Genomic DNA, 1,183 nt, shown 5'->3' with positions numbered 1-1,183 from the left:
AACCTGAAGTGTATGTAACCTGAAGCGTATGTAACCTGAGGTACCACTGTAATGAGCTAAGTTGCAGGGTGTTTGTCAGGGTTACAGAGTTCATGTGAAACATTATCAGCGTCCCATCTCTGAAAAGAAATGTTACTCATTTTTATTATATATTAAATTTGTATACTGCCCTGTACCTGCAGGTCTCAGGGTGGTTCACAGGATAAAAACACAACGTAAAAACACAAAACACACAATGAGAACACCCCCCTCCATTTTAAAAGGGCATTGGATGTGAATCAGCCCAAGGCCTGGTCGAAGAGGAACATTTTTGCCTGGCGCCTAAAGGTGTATAATGAAGGCGCCAGGCGAAGTGCCCTGGGGAGAGCATCCCACAAACGGGGAGCCACTGCAGAGAAGGCCCCGTTCTCTCCTCCCTCCTTAATTCCTGTTTGCAAGCATGGGTAACCTGTGGCACAACGGCTCCCATGTTTGCCGGCCCTTGACCCTAGCAGCTGAGGCAGGTGGCCGTTGGACTCCAGTAACCTCTGCAAGGCCACAGGTGAGCCACCCCTCCTGCGTGTGCCGTTGCTGTGTTCCGTGTTGCGTGCCATGTGTGAAATAGTGCTGAGCTGTAGCAGCCCCTTGAGCAATTTCCCCCTTTCACAGTCGACTGCCAGGCTATGTCTCAAAACAGGAAGAGGAAAATCCGACAGGTGAGTCCAAAATGTGGCCTTTCTCCTCTTCCTCCCCCCCCCCCATTCTTGTTTAATTTTTTATTTTATTTTGACAAAGTAATAATCATAGATAAGAATAAACATGTGCACCCCACCACTGAGACTATTCCATTGTAACTATCCCACCTCCCAAAATTTCAACACCTCTTGTGATGGTTTGACCCCTTTCTGTTTTAACAGTATACAAATTCTACAAATACCTTCCATATCTCCTCGAAATCATTTCTCCTGCATATTCCCCATCTTACCTTAATGGCACATGTTAATTTATCATTAATAACTACATCCCAAACCTCTTTATACTATTTTTCCATTTTATATTCTGCTTGCCCCCTCCTAGCTGTAATAATTCGTGCAGCCGTCAATAAATATGTGAGCAAGTCCTTCATAGCCTGCGAACCTTCCACTCCATCGTTAATTTATAATGATGCTACTTCTGGACTTTTGGTCAACTTTAACCCAGTGCT

This window comes from Podarcis liolepis (assembly GCF_965112155.1).
Source record: "Podarcis liolepis genome assembly, chromosome: 2".
Lineage (NCBI taxonomy): Eukaryota > Metazoa > Chordata > Lepidosauria > Squamata > Lacertidae > Podarcis > Podarcis liolepis.
This window is presented reverse-complemented; position numbering follows the sequence as displayed.